Source organism: Lipotes vexillifer, unplaced genomic scaffold, assembly GCF_000442215.2.
Source record: "Lipotes vexillifer unplaced genomic scaffold, Lipotes_vexillifer_v1.1 scaffold886, whole genome shotgun sequence".
Taxonomy (NCBI): domain Eukaryota; kingdom Metazoa; phylum Chordata; class Mammalia; order Artiodactyla; family Lipotidae; genus Lipotes; species Lipotes vexillifer.
This window is the reverse complement of record NW_006771059.1, coordinates 134,338-150,331: the sequence shown is the minus strand read 5'-3', so window position 1 is coordinate 150,331 and position 15,994 is coordinate 134,338. Positions and strand designations below refer to the sequence as shown.

The window sequence follows — 15,994 nt, the reverse complement described above, 5'->3', positions numbered from 1 at the left end:
TTCAAAAAGAGTCATGTACCAAAATATTCACTGCAGCTCTGTTTACAATACCCAGGACATGGAAGCCACCTAAGTGTCCATCAACAGATGAAAGGTTAAAGAAGATGTGGGACATATATATATATAATGGAATATTACTCAGCCCTAAAAAGAAAGGAAATTGAGTTATTTTTAGTGAGGTGGATTGACCTGGAGTCTGTCATACAGTGTGAAGTTAGTCAGAAGGAGAATAACAAATACCGTTTGCTAACACATATATATGGAATCTAAGAAAAAATAATGTCATGAAAAGCCTAGGATTAGGACAGGAATAAAGACACAGGCCTACTAGAGAATGGACTTGAGGATATGGGGAGGGGGAAGGGTAAGCTGCGACAAAGTGAGAGAGTGGCATGGACATATTTTCACTACCAAACGTAGGGTGGATAACTAGTGGGAAGCAGCCGCATGGCACACGGAGATCAGCTAGGTGGTTTGTGGCCACCTAGAGGGGTGGGATAGGGAGGTTCGGAGGGAGGGAGACACAAGGGGGAAAAGATATGGGAACATATGTATATGTATAAATGATTCACTTTGTTATAAAGCAAAAAGTAACACACCATTGTAAAGCAATTATACTCCAATAAAGATGTTAAAAAAGAAATAAATAAAAACTCCCAGGTATTTGAAAAATATTTAGTTATGTACTGTCCTTGATACATATATACTTATGCTAATTTGTCTATAAAAAAAGAGATTTATTGTAGTTATATACAAAATGTGTAAACATAGTGTGCTCTGATTAGTAAGAAAATATAAACAATGAAGCTCAAAGTTTTTAAGTCAGCCCTTTTAAAACACACACACATACACACACAGAGACACACACACAGACACACACAGACACACACACACACACACACACACACACACACACACACACACACACACACACACACACACACACACACATATATATATACATATAAATCGCAAGAAGAAAGCCCCGCTGTCTTTGTATCAGCCAAGGATTTCATTAGAAGAGGTATCAATTTCTTCTTTGGGATGTTGGCTACCAGACAGGTGTTTAGAATGTCCATTCTCAGTAACTCGCTGGGTATAAAACAAAATATAAGCTTGGGCCTTGCATGTTTCATCCATAGTGCACATGTTTACATTGGAATCATTGCAGTGTACTCAGAACCCTCCTTCGGAATTATAACACTAGGCAGTGTATTGTCCTGAACCAAATCCTTTCCTGTGGTGCATTACTACAGCAGGTACGTAATGAATAAAACATTCTGGTCTGTGAGATTTCAGAGATTCCCCACAGCAATATGGCTCCATGTTTAAGATTTCTTCAAAGCCAACATGAACACCAATCTTCTCTCAATTATTATATCCTGTTCATCTGACTCCTTTGATATATAACATGAGAACCTGAGGTAGGTGGAAAATCATAAGCTGTTTGGGGGCTTCTGTGAGTATAATTGGTTTGAGGAAAACCTTCTATGCTTTTAATTACACTGGTCACATATATAGATTTTTCCTTCTGAAGCTTCAGTTTTCGTGAATTTGGCCAACATTTTAGTAACCAGACACGGCTGGGAAGTATTATCTTTTCCATTGCATTGGTATCTTTCTGGAAATTCCAGTGACAATTTCCAGAAAAGTGCTATGATATTTGATTTGTTGTAACATGTGAGACATGTAACCTGAGTAACAAGTTATCTATGAAAAATGTTATTCACAACATTCATAAACTGTTTGATAAGTTTCCGTTGAGAATTGGGGACATGAGATGGTATCCTGGTATCAGTTGTCTCTAGTTCATGCTGTATTTTTTCCAAAAGCTCACAAATTAATTCTCGAGCAACTTGTTAGGCATAACCACGAAAATCAGGTATTAATCTCCATATTGAGTGTAACATAGCAAATGGTGTGACCAAGGCCCACTTTCCAGACCACATAACTTGGAACAAAGTATGCAATTCATGACAGAGAGAAGTGTATTATGAACTTGGCTTCTTTGGCTGAATAAGTTCTATCTTTCTACTCTCTGATGCTCCACCACTTAGCCCTGATGATAAACTTGGATGTCTGGAGCAAACAAAGCCTGTTTCTTTTTCTTGGCATTCATTCATTTGGTATACTGTATCTGTGACTGGAGGATGCCTTTAAGATGATCTTGTTTTATCACTAGCTGTCACAGCCAGCCATTGGTTCAGATCATGTTGGAAAAATATTGTCAAAAAATAAGTAAATGACTCAATACTTGAAGAACATAATTCATATAGCAAGTATTTCCAAAATTTCTCAAACCTGTTACACCAAGAGTTATTATTGGTGTTCATTTAGTGGAGGAATCACTGGCATTTTTAAAAATTTTATTTTATTTATTTATTTATTTTATCCAGCAGGTTCTTGTTAGTTATCTATTCTATACACATTAGTGTATATATGTCAATCCCAATCTCCCAATTCATCCCACCACAACCACCGCTACGTTGGTGTCCATACGTTTGTTCTCTACATCTGTGTCTGTCTTTCTTGCAAACTGGTTCATCTGTACCATTTTTCTAGTTTCCACATATATACATTAATATACAATATTTGTTTTTCTCTTTCTGACTTACTTCACTGTGTATGACAGTCTCTAGGTCCATCCACGTCTCTACAAATGACCCAGTTTCATTCCTTTTTGTGGCTGAGCAATATTCCATTGTATATATGTACCACATCTTCTTCATCCATTCATCCGCCAATGAGCATCCAGGATGCTTCCATGACCTGGCTATTGTAAATAGTGCTGCAATGAACATTGGGGTACATGTCACTGGAATTTTTAATCTTACGTCTTCTGAGGTATATAGTACTTCATCTTTTGCTGGTGATGCTAAGGTTTGAAGTGGTACTTGAACAGGAACAATTTCTATTGTGGGGGACTGATCTAGACCTTGCAAATGTAAAATATTTCTTGGAGACATACTTTACAATCCTGCTTTAACTTGATAGTCTAATTCTTGCAGTCATTTTTTCACTTCTCTTTTTGCTATTTCTTCCTGAAATTGTTCTTGCATTTTTCATCCAATGCGTGACTGTTCAAAGCAAGTTCGAAATATTTTACCCCTTAGTATCCTCCTGTGCCAAAGAGCAGTATACATCTGATATTCGTTTTGAAGCAGAGTACATGCCATCCTGTAAGAAATAAGAATCATCACTTGTACCCATAGACTGTAAAATACTTCCACTACCAGTGTTGCAGTGATAATTTTGACTTTTGATTGCACTTAATGTACTTCATAGTAACTTCAAGTCTCCAGTTGTATTATCATTAAGAACATAATCATTAAAAAGGTAACAAAAAAACACATCTCATTCACCTCCAATGCAACAGGATGACTGCTTACTTGAAAGTGCTTGAGTGCAGGTTCCTCAATATATCTTCCACAGGTAACACAGGAACTGCTAACACAAGCACAAATCAACTCAGTTGTATTGCAGTCCACACAATGCCATTTCTGAGGGTTGAGGATGGAATGGTCTTGAACAAGTCTCAACTGCCCAATGTGTTTGCACTTATCTGTTGTTAGCATTTAGTCTAGCTGAGAAACACATAATCCAAAGAAGTCTCTGTTCACAACACCTGAAGCATCTGGAAAGATCCCGAGCCAGAGAGGCCATCTTAGCACTCTTCAGCATGAATCTGCAGCCGACCCTGCCCCCGTCCCCCCACTTTGGAGTGTCGTGAGGGTGCAAGCTGCTCTGCTATGTGACTGTGGACGGATAGGTTGTCCACCTGAGACTGGGAACCTACTTCTGGGCCCCAACTCTGCGTCAGTGCAGCATTAGCTTTTATATGAGTCTAAACGCACATGTTGTCACTTTTACATGATAGCCAATGGCTTATCAACTATTTATAAGCTTTCATATATATGCTGAAGAGGAAGCAGTTCATTCTTTACCTGTGGCAGTTCAATACCTTTGCTATAAACACCAAATGATTTATTTTAAGAAACTCATTTCTGAAGTCATTTTACCCGTGGAAACTGTATGAATATTTGGACATTTTAGATTTAGGAATGCTTTCATAAAAATTGGAAAAAAATAATAAAATGGCTGCATATGTACCCTCCTTACTTTGGTTACTCCAACGTGACTTGCCTTACTCCCCTTTCTAATCTCTATCAGCTCTACTTACTCAGAGTAGCATTTTATACATGGGGTTATGTTATAAACACATTCCTTAAGTTAAAAATAACATTAAATGTATACATATATACATATATCCCCTCCCTCTTGGACCTCCCTCTCACCTTCCCCCCCAAAAAAAACATTAAAAATGTTTAAAATAACAAAATTACTCTTGATTTTTTTTTACGCTTCTTTTACATTGTCCATAGAAACACTGGGACAAATATTTTTTTGGTATGCAATCCTGGAGAGTAACATATATGTGACTACATATACTTTATAAAGTATTAGATAGCAATTATGGTACATAAGAGGAAATACATATGTGTGTATAATTTAACAGTACTTTATTTAAATTAAATGATCATTTAAAGTTGAATTCATAGAAGTTAAATATAAGTATGATGGAATTCTAGATATACTCTCCTACAACTTTTTTTTTTTTTTTGTGGTACGTGGGCCTCTCACTGCTGTGGCCTCTCCCGTTGCGGAGCACAGGCTCCAGATGCACAGGCCCAGTGGCCATGGCTCACAGGCCCAGCTGCTCCGTGGCATGTGGGATCTTCCCAGACTGGGGCATGAACCTGCATCCCCCGCATTGGCAGGCGGACTCCCGACCACTGCACCACCAGGGAAGCCCAACAACTATTATTTTTTAATTCAAGCTACAGACCAAGAGCTACAAATCTAATCTTAGACTGTAGAGGTAAATGAGGCAGAAAAAGAGTGGAGAAAGAGGTCATAATGCATTCACTAATTTTCTTTGTACGAATTATTTACCAGTACCTCAACTAGAGGATACATTTTCATAAATGTGCATGTTGGGGAGGAAGATGGTTACTTCTTTGTTTCTCCTCACATTGCCTAGCACCATGCTGGGTACTCACCAGGTCCTCAGTAAAGAAGTGGTTGGTTTATGCCTGTCTGCCACTGGCACAAAGTGAATTACAGTTGCATTTATACACAGAATTACTGGTGAGTCAATATATATCCTATGTGGAGCCAAGCAGCAGGACAAGGTTACAGCAAGCTGTTAGTATACTGACAGGAGAAGTGAAGGTGATCATGAATGCCTGGGAGTGCTTGAGCAATATGCCAATAGTTAGTCTGTGAGGGGAAAGTAGTGTCAGTGGACTCAGAGGCAAGTCAGAGTCAAATATTGAGTCAACACAGCCGGCGAAATTAAGTCTGAGCAAAAGCAAACACAAGAATCAGAGACAGGGAGGGTACATGCAGTGCAGGAATGAGGGCAATGTGCAATTGGGCATGACAAATCACAGGACAGGAGCTTAATACTGCAGTTGCTTTCAAAAGCTTGAGGGGCTGTGCTACAAAACTCCTGTCTTCCAAACAAGTCACTGTAAAATATCCTGGGAAGTTAAGTGGTAACTGCTTTCCATGATGACATGGATTTTGGACTGGTTCATTGACGAATTCCCATAGGACATTACAGTGTCTGGAATATAGTAGGTATGTAATAAATATTTATCAAATGAATGAACACAGAAATATCTGTAGTGAATCTGCTTAGGGCTGATACCTCAATAAGATGCATGTATTTTCTTTCTTGCATTCATTCAACCAACTAAATAAGTACCAATAATAATGAATTTCTAATACACAGGAAACTGTGAGGAATGCAGATATATACAAACTTCATAATTCCCATCCTCAAAGAATTTTCAGTACCATAGGAATATTAAGACTTACACTAAAGATATAATAAATGTGAAAATGGTGAGATATATAAACAAAATGAATTAGAAATTCATAGAAGTGATTAACCCTGGCAACAGATTAAAGAGAATTTTGTATCTAGTGGGTGACATTCGAGTTAAATACTGAAGGACAGGGAAGTTTGATGACAATAAATATAGGAAAAAGACAACTTAATTAGAAAGAAGGATCATCAGCAAATCACAGTAATGGGAAACTGCCTGATTGAGAAACAGATAATCATCTAGTTTGCTTGGGAATATGACACATATTGCAAAGAGAATAGTGAAAGAAGAAGGAAAGGTAGAATGGGTAATTACTAGGGGAATTATCAAGCACCAGGCTAAGAAGTGTTAAACTGTACTATGAACATTTGAATGCTTTGGATAAGGGAAGAAATAGCCAGAGCTGTTCTTTAGAAAGATTAATCTGATATATAGGGTAGACTGGAGGAAAGAGCTAGTAGAAGACAGAGTGTCATGTAGAAAACAATTACAATAGGCAAGAACAAACAAACATCAAAGTAGTGAGACTGGGGAGTGACATCAGCAACACGGTGGCATAAAACATTCCTCCATTTTATCCCCCTTTTTAATCAATTAATTTAACATCCAGACATGAACAAGAGCAATTTTGTGGGGGTTTCCAGACATCACGCCTTTCTCTAAGGGACTAGAGAAATAATCTTTCTCACAAGTGTGCCAGTATGAGGTACATAAACCCCCATATGGACTATGGAACCAGAGGAACAAATGAGGTGGCCTGACCACTCTTGCCCCTGTTAGGTAAGAATTGGGTGAGTGCTGAATCAGACAGGTACTCACCCATGAGACAGAACTTGCAGAAGTCCAATACTTCTTAAGGGAAGGAAAACAACAACAACAACTAAAAAGAAAGATACAAGTTTGGTCACAGATGAGGTGAGCTTGGTCACAGCAGAAGTAATAAGAGAAATATTCCAGGTGCTGCCCCACCTCCAAGAAGCACTGATCAGGATTGATTTATCAGGAGGAGACAAATCTTCTGCAGGGAGAAAGGAGGGCAGGGAGAGAGGGCCTGACTACTCTAATCTGGGGGGAGGCTGTTGGAGAAACTGATTTTTCTTCACCAGCACCGAGAGTACTAAGGTGAGAGCTCTGCCACTTGGGGGAGGAGATAAGTGAGAAAGAGGGAAGCTTAAAAATTCAAATGGCCTTGAAATGGTTGAACTCTACAGAAAGTTAACCCACACTCCCATAGGCATAGGATTTCCCTGTCACATCGATGGGTGCACCAAATACACCAAGTGCTATACCCACACTTTCCTCCACTCTGCTATTGATTCCCTGTACATGCTCCCAAGTGTGTCATGAGAGTGAGCTCTAGTAGACAAGGAGCATGCTCAGAAAAGGTGTCACAGTTGATAAGCAAGGGAGAAACCACCCACTTGTGCTACAGCACCACATTCTGGAATAAAAAAGATTTCTAATTATCATGCTGGTGAATCATAAGAACCAAAGAGAACAAAAAATTTAGTTAAACTGGCATCTGCTACTTCCAAAGTGAAAATAGATATGTATAGCTACTAACAAAATGAAAAAAAAAAAAATCAAGGAAATATGGTACCACAAAAACAAAATGGCAATTCTCCACAACTGAACTCAAAGTCATGAAATATTGAAATCTAATTGATAAATAATTAAAAGTAACTGATATATGAAAAATGTCATGGATATTTTGATAGGGAATGAATTAAGTCTGTAGAGTGCTTTGAATAGTATAGACATTTTAACAATATTAATTTTTCCAATCCAGGAACACAGGATAACTTTCCATTTCTTTGTATCATTTTCATATTCCTTCATCAATGTTTTATAATTTCCAGAGTATAGGTTTTCACCCTTATGGTTAAGTTTATTCCTAGGTATTTTATTTTTTTTAATTTTGATGCAATTATAAATGGTAATTTCTTAATTTCTCTCTCTGATAGTTCATTGTTAGTTTTTAGAAGAGCAACAGATTTCTGTTTATTAATATTGTATCCTGTAACATTATAAAATTAATTTATTAGTTCTAATAGTTTTAGGTAAAGACTTTAGGGTTTTCTACATAGAGTATCACACCATCTATAAAATAGTGAGAGTTTTACTTCTGCTCTTCCAACTTGGATTCTTTTGTTTCCTTTACTTTTCTTGCTACTATGGCTAGGACTTCCAATATTATGTTAAATAGAAGTGGCAAAAGTGGGTATCCTTGTCTTGTTCCTGATTTTAGAGGAAAAGATTTTAGGTTTTCTTCATTAATTATGATGTTACCTGTGGGTTTGTTACAAAGGGCCTTTATTATGTTGAGATATGTTCCCTGTATACAAAATTTGATAAGAGCTTTTATCATCAACAGATGTTGAATGTTTTTCAAATGCATTATTTGCAACTATTGAGATGATCAGTATTTTTTTTTTATCTTCCTTTTGTTAACATGGAGTATCACATTGATTAATTTTTCACTACTGAAACAAATTTGCATCTCTGGTATGAATCTCACTTGAGCATGATTTATTATCTTTAAAAATTATTATTGAATTTCATTTGCTATTGTTTTGTCAAGGGTTTTTGCATCTATATACATCAGAGATATTGGGCTGTAATTTTCTTCTTCTCTAGCTTTTTTTTCCTGGTTTTGATATCAGGGTAATATTGGCTTCATAGAATCAATTTTGGAGTGTTACATCCCCTTCAAATTTTTGGAATAGTTTGAGAAGGATAAGTATTAATTCTTCTTAATATGTTTGGTACAATTCTCCTATGAAACCATCCTGTCCTGGACTTTTGTTTCCTGGGAGTGACTTTATTACACATTCATTTTCACTACTAGTGGTCAGTCTGTTTATATTGTATATTTCTTCCTGATTTAGTGTTGGAAGGTTGTATGATTTTTGAAATTTGTCCTTTACTTCTAGGTTGACCAGTTTATTGACATATAACTGTTTGTAGTATTCTCTTATTTTGTTTTTTCTCTGTGGAATCTTTTATTATTTATCTCTTTCATTTCTTATTTTGTTTATTTGGGTCCTCTGGCTTTTGTTCTTAATAATCCTGGCTAAAGTTTTATCAATTTAGCTCATGTTTTAAAAATCAGCTCTTGGTTTCATTGATTTTTTAAAAAAATATTTTTGGTTTCTATTTTATTTGTTTATTGTCTGATCTTTATAATTTCCATTCTTCTGTTGACTCTGGGCTTCATATATTCTTGTTTTTCTAATTCCTTTATATGTAAAGTTAGGTTATTTATTTGAGATTCTTCTTGTTTCTAGATGTAGGCCTGTGTCACTATGAATGTCCATCTTAGAAATGCTTTTGTTGCATCCCATAGATTTTGGAATGTTGCATTTCCATTTTCATCTGTCTCAAGGTAACATCAGATTTTCTCTTTGATTTTTTTTATTGACCCATTTTTTAAAAATTCCCCATGTGTTTGTGCTTTTCCAGTTGTTTCTTCATATAATTGACTTCTAGTCTCATACCTTTGTGGTCAGAACCCATGACATTTTTCAGAGAGCTAGAATAAATAATTCTAAAAAATATGTAGAAACAAAGAAGTCCCTGCATTTCCAAAGAAATCCTGAGGGGAAAAAAATGCCAGAAGTATCATACTCCCTGAGTTCAGACTGAATTACAAAAGCATAGTAATCAGAACAGCATGGTACTGACACAAAAACAGACATATAAGTCAATGGAAGAGAAAATAGAGCCCAAAATAAACTCACACACTTATTGTCAATTAATCTATGACCAAGCGGCAAAATATACCATGAAGATAAAAACAGTTTCTTCAATAAGTTGAGGGCTCAAATCAATAAAAATAGAACTGAAAAAGTAGACTTTAAAATGCACACCACAGATATATAAAGGATAATAAGAGAATACTGCAAGAAACTATACACCAATAAAATGGAAAACCTAGGAGAAATGGACAAATTCTTAGAAAGGTACAATTCTCCCAAGACTGAAGCAAGAGGAAACAGAAAATATGAACAGACTAATCACAAGTACTAAATTTGAAAATGTGATTTTAAAATTCCCAACAAACTTAAATCTAGGACCAGTTGGCTTCATACATGATTTCTGTCAAAAATTTAGAGAAGAGTTAATGCATATCCTTTTGAAACTATTACAAAAATTGCAAAGGAAGGAACACTCCCAAACTCATTCTATTAGGGCAACATCACCATGACACAAAAACCAGAAAAAGATATCTCAAAAACCCAAATTATATATCAATATCACTAATGAATATAGATGCAAAATCCTCAACAAAATACTAGCAAACCAAATTCAACAATACATTAAAAGGATTATACACCATGATCAAGTGGGGTTTATCATAGGGATGCAAGGATTTTTTTTAATATCCACAAATCATTCAGTGTGATACACCACATCAACAAACTGAAGAATAAAAAATCATATGATCATCTCAGTAGATGTAGGCAAAGATTTTGACAAATTTCAACACCTATTTATGATAAAAACTCTCCAGAAAATGGGCATAGTGGGATCATACCTCAACACAATAAAGGTCACATATGATAAACCTACAGCTAACATCATACTCAACAGTGTCAAATGGAAAACATTTCCTCTAATATCAGGAACAAGACAAGAATATCCACTATTGCCACTTTTGTTCAACATAGTTTAGGAAGTCCTAGTCATGTCATGGCATTCAGAGAAGAAAAAGAAATAAAGGGAATTTAAATTGGAAAAGAAGAAGTAAAACTGTAACTCTTTTCAGATGACATGATACTATACATAAAAAATCCTAAAGACCTACCAGAGCTCATCAATGAATACAGTAAAGTTGCATGAAAAAATAAATACAGAGAAATTTCTATACACTAATAACAAAATATCAGACAGAGACATTAAAGAAAGAATACCATTTACCATCACATCAAAAAGAATAAAATACCTAGGAATAAACCTACCTGAGGAGGTACTGAAGATGACATAAACAGATGGAAAGATATACCATTTTCTTGGATCAGAAGAATCATTATTGTCAAAATTACTATAGTACACATGGCAATCTACAGATTCAATGCAATTCCCACCAAATTATCAATGGCATTTTCCACAAAACTAGAAGAAAAAATCTTAAAAACTGTATCGAGACAAAAAAAGACCCCAAAGAGCCAAAGCAATATTGAGAAGGAAAAATGGAGCTGGAGGAATCAGGCAACCTGATTTCAGCCTATACTACAAATCTATAGTCATGAAAACAGTATGGCTTCAACATAAAAAAAAGTCTTGTAAGAAAACCCCACAGAAAACATTATCTCAATGGTGAAAAATTGAAAACATTTCCTCTAAGATCAGGAATAAGACAAGTGTGCTGTCTCTCACCACTATTATTCAATATAGTTTTGGAAGTCATAGCCACAGCAATCAGAGGGAAAAAGAAAAGAAATAAAAGGTATCCAAATTGGAAAAGAAGAAGCAATATTGTCACCTTTTGCAGTTGACATGATACTATAAGGGAAAATCCTAAAAATGCCACCAGAAAACACTTAGAGCTAATCAATGAATTTGGTAATGTAGCAGGATACAAAATTAATACACAGAAATCTCTTGCATTTCTATACACTAAAAATGAAAGATCAGAAAGAGGAATTAAGAAAACAACCCCATTTACCATTGCAAATAAAAGAATAAAATACATAGGAAAAAAACTACCTAAAGAGGCAAATGACTTGTACTCCTTAAACTATAAGACATTGATGAAAGAAATCAAAGACAACACAAACAGAGAGGTATACCATGTTCTTGGATTGGAAGAATCAATATTGTGAAAATGCCTGTATTACATACAGCAATCTACAGATTCAAGGCAATCCCTATCAAAAAGCCAATGGCATTTTTCACAGAACTTTAACAAAAAATGTTTTAATTTGTATGGAAACACAAAATACCCTGAATAACCAAAGCAATCTTGAGAAAGAAAAATGGAGCTGGAGGAATAAGGCTCCATGACTTCAGACTATACTACAAAGCTACAGGAATGAAAAAGAGAATGTTATAGGCACAAAAACAGAAAGATATATCAATAGAACAGGATAGAAAACTCAGAGATAAACTCAAAAACCTATGGCCACCTAATCTATGACAAAGGCAGCAAGAATATACAATGGAGAATACAGAGCCTTTTCAATAAGTGGTGCTGGGAAAACTGGAGAGCTACATGTAAATGAGTGAAATTAGAATGTCCGTGACACCATACACAAAAATAAATTCAGAATGGATAAAAGACCTAAATATAAGGCTAGACAAGATAAAACTCTTAGTGGAAAACATAGGCAGAACACTCTTTGACATAAACTGCAGCAAGATCTTTTCTTGATCCACCTACTAGAGTAACAAAAATTAAAAAAAATAAATAAACAAATGGGACCTAATTAAACTTAAAAGATTTTGCACAGCAAAGGTAACCATAAACAATATGAAAAGACAACCCTCAGAATGGGAGAAAATATTTGCCAGTAAATCAATGGACAAGGCACTAATCTCCAAAACACACAAATAGTTCATGCAGCTCAATATCAAAAAAGCAAACAACTCATTAAAAGTGGGTGGAAAACCTAAATGGTCATTTCTCCAAAGAATACATACAGATGGCCAAAAGGCATATGAAAAGATTCTCAACATCACTAATTATTAGAGAAATGCAAGTCAAAATAAAAATGAGGTATCACACTCACATTGTTCAGAGTGGCCACCATCAAAAATTCTACAAATAATAAGTGCTGGAGAGGGTGTGGATAAAAGGGAACCCTCTCAAAATGTTGGTGAGAATGTAAATTGATAGAGCCACTATGGAGAACAGTATGGAGGTTCCTTAAAAAAACTATAAATAGAGCTACCATATGACCCAGCAATCCCACTACTGGGCATACACACAGAGAAAACCATAATTCAAAAAGATACATGTGAGAGGGGCACCTTCAAGATGGTTGAGGAGTAAGACTTGGAGATCACCTTTCTCCCCATAAATACATCAAAACTTCATCTACATGTGGAACAACTCCTACAGAACACCTACTGAACACTGACAGAAGATCTGACTTACCAAAAGGGAATAAACTCCCCTTGAACCTAGGTAGGGCAAAAGAAAAAAGGAAAAACACAGACAAAAGAATAGGGACAGGACCTGCCTCTCTGACAGGGAGCTGTGAATGTGGAAAAGTTTCCACACACTAGGAAGCCCCTTTACTGGTGGAGACAAGGGGTGGGCAGAGGGGAAGCTTCAGAGCCATGGAGGATAGCACAGCAACAGAGGTGCAAAGGGCAAAGTGGAGAGGTTCCTGCACAAAGGATCAGTTGCAACCAGCATTTACCAGCCTGAGAGGCTTGTATGATGATCCACCAGGGAAGGCAGGTGGGGGCTGGGAGCTGAAGCTTAGCCTTCAGAGGTCAGATCCCAGGGAGAGGACTGGGCTTGGCTGCGTGAACTCAGCCTGAAGGGGGCTAGTAAGTCACAGATATCCTGGAGGGAGATGTGGAAAATGTCTGGACCTACTGAAGAGGCAAGAGACCATTGTTTTGGGGTGCGTGAGGAGAGGAGATTCAGAGCACTGCCTAAATGAGCTCCAGAGATGGGCGTGAGCTGTGGCTATCAGTGTGGACACCAGAGATGGGCATGAGACACTAAGGCTGCTGCTGCAGCCAACAAGGAGACTCTATACAACCACAGGCCACTATCCACACCTCCCCTCCCAAGAGCCTGTGCAGCCCACCAGTGCCAGGGTCCCATAATCCAGGGACAAATTCCCAGGGAGAACACACGGCATGCCTCAACAGTTGAAACTTCATGCCAGCCTCTGCCGTTGGAGGCTCACTGCACATTCCATACACCTCCCTGCCCCCAGCCTGAACAAGCCAAAGCACCCTAATTAGCCGATCCAATGCATTAACCCTGTCCTGTCTGGGTGGGAAAGAGGTACTCTCAGGCGACCTACATGCAGAGGCATGGGCAAACCCCAGGAGCTGGGAGAACAAAGAAGAAAAAGGGAAATTTCTCCATGCAGCCTCAGGAGCAGCAGATTAAATCTCGACAATCAACAGGAGTACCCTGTATCAGTGGAATACCCGAATACACAACGAATCATACCAAAACTGTGGTGGTGGACTTTGGGAGCAACTGTACACTTGGGGTTTGCTTTCTGCATCTAATTTGTTTCTGATTTTATGTTTATCTTTGTTTAGTATTTAAAGCTTATTATTTTTGGTAGATTTGTTTATTGATTTTGTTGCTCTCATCCATATACATATATATATATATATATAACTTATTTTCTATTTGTGTGTATATATATGTATGCTTCTATCTGTGATTTTTTTCTGTAGAGCTTTGCTTTTGCCATTTGTACTAGGGTTCTGACTATCCTTTTTTTTTTTTTTTTTTGCTTTTTTGGTGTTTTTAATTTTTTTAGTATAATTTTTAGGGCTTGTTATCATTGGTGGATTTGTTTTTGGTTTGGTTGCCCTCTTCTTTCTTTCTTTTTTATAATACTTTTTATTTTTTTTAATATTTAAAAAAAATTTTTTTTATTTTACTAACTTTATTTTATTTTATTTTATTTTATTTTATTTTCCCTTTATTTTCCTCCTTTTTCTTCTGAGCCATATGGCTGACAGGGTCTTGGTGCTCTGGCCGGTTGTCAGGCCTGTGCTTCTGAGGTTGGAGAGCTGAGTTCAGGACATTGGACCACAAGAGACCTCCTGGCCCAATGTAATATCAAACAGCAAAAGCTCTCCCAGAGATCTCCATCACAATGCTAAGATCCAGCTCCACTAAACGACCATCAAGCTACAGTGCTGGACACCCTATGCCAAACAATGAGCAAGACAGGAACACAACCACACCCACTAGCAGAGAGGCTGCCTAAAATATAATAAGTTCAAAGACACCCTAAAACACACCACCAGACATGGTACTGCCCACCAGAAAGACAAGATCCAGTCTCATCCACCAGAACACAGGCACCAGTGCCCTCCACCAGGAAGCCTACACAACCCACTGAACCAACCTTACCCACTGGAAGGAGACACTAAAAATAACAGGAACCACGAACCTGCAGCCTGTGGAAAGGAGACCCCGAAACACATTATGTTAAACAAAATGAGAAAACAGAGAAATACACAGAAGATGAAAGAGCAAGGTAGAGGTTCACCAGACCAAACAAACAATAATGAACAGCACAATAAATGAAGTTAAAAACTCTCTAGAAGGAATCAATAGCAGAATAACTGAGGCAGAAGAAAGGATAAGTCACCTGGAAGATAAAATAGTGAAAATAACTACTGCAGAGCAGAATAAAGAAAAAAAAAAGAAAAGAATTGAGAGAAGTTTCAGATACCTCTGGGACAACATTAAACGTACCAACATTCAAATTATAAGGGTCCCAGTAGATGAAGAGAAAGAAAAAGGGACTGAGCAAATATTTGAAGAGATTATAGTTGAAAACTTCCTTAATAAAGGTAAGGAAATAATCAATCAAGTCCAGGAAGAGCAGAGAGTACTATACAGGAAAACACTAAGGAGAAACACAGAAAGACACAAATTAATCAAACTATCAAAAGTTAAATACAAAGAAAAAATATTAAAAGCAGGTAGGGAAAAGCAACAATTAAGACACAATGGAATCCCCATAAAGTTAACAGCTGACTTTTCAGCAGAAACTCTTCAACACAGAAGGGTGTGGTAGGACATATTTAAAATAATGAAAGGGAAACAAAACTACAACCAAGATTTCTCTACCCAGCAAGGATCTCATTCAGATTCAATGGAGAAATTAAAAGCTTTACAAACAAGCAAAAGCTAAGAGAATTCAGCACCACCAAACCAACTCTAAAAGAAATGCTAAACGAACTTCTCTAGGAAGAAACACAAGAGAAGGAAAATACTTACAATAACAAACCCAAAACAATTAAGAAAATGGTAATATGGGCATGCATATTGATAACAACCTTAAATGTAAATGATTAAATGCTCCAACCAAAAGACATAGACTGGCTGAATGGATACAAAAACAAGACCTGTATATATGCTGTCTACAAGAGACACAATT

General features: G+C 36.8%; 1 pseudogene; it reads right to left on the bottom strand.

The window, feature by feature from the left end:
* Positions 1–999: 999 nt before the first annotated feature.
* LOC103079438 (ubiquitin carboxyl-terminal hydrolase 44-like) lies at positions 1,000–3,575 on the bottom strand (annotated as a pseudogene).
* Between the last annotated feature and the right edge of the window lie 12,419 nt (positions 3,576–15,994).